Genomic DNA, 929 nt, shown 5'->3' on the forward strand with positions numbered 1-929 from the left:
CAGTGATGTTATCCAGCCATCTCATCCTCTGTTGTCCCCTTCTCCTCCTGACCCCAATCCCTCCCAGCATCAGAGTCTTTTCCAATGAGTCAACTCTTCGCATGAGATGGCCAAAGTACTGGAGTTTCAGCTTTAGCATCATTCCTTCCAAAGAAATCCCAGGGCTGATCTCCTTCAGAATGGACTGGTTGGATCTACTTGCAGTCCAAGGGACTCTCAAGAGTCTTCTCCAACACTACAGTTCAAAAGCATCAATTCTTCAGCACTCAGCCTTCTTCACAGTCCAACTCTCACATCCATACATGACCACTGGAAAAACCATAGCCTTGACTAGATGGACCTTTGTTGGCAAAGTAATGTCTCTGCTTTTGAATATGCTATCTAGGTTGGTCATAACTTTCCTTCCAAGGAGTAAGCGTCTTTTAATTTCATGGCTGCAGTCACCAACTGCAGTGATTTTTGAGCCCAAAAAAATAAAGTCTGACACTGTTTCCACTGTTTCCCCATCTATTTCCCATGAAGTGATGGGACCAGATGCCATGATCTTCGTTTTCTGAATGTTGAGCTTTAAGCCAACTTTTTCACTCTCCACTTTCACTTTCATCAAGAGGCTTTTTAGTTCTTCTTCACTTTCTTTAACAACCAAACTTTATTTTCTATATCTGTGAGTCTCTTTCTGTTTTGTAATTAAGTTCATTTGTATAATTTTTAAAGATTATACATATAAATGATATAGTATTTATCTTTCTGAATTCACTTAGTACAGCAATCTCTAGGTCCATCCACATTGTGACAAATGGCATTAATTCATTCTTTTTTATGGCTGAGTAGTATTCCCTTGTGGAGAAGGCAATGGCACCCCACTCCAGTACTCTTGCCTGGAAAATCCCATGGATGGAGGAGCCTGGAGGGCTACAGTCCATGGGGTC

The sequence above is a fragment of the Bison bison genome, unplaced genomic scaffold, assembly GCF_000754665.1.
Source record: "Bison bison bison isolate TAMUID 2011002044 unplaced genomic scaffold, Bison_UMD1.0 scf7180017864139, whole genome shotgun sequence".
Lineage (NCBI taxonomy): Eukaryota > Metazoa > Chordata > Mammalia > Artiodactyla > Bovidae > Bison > Bison bison.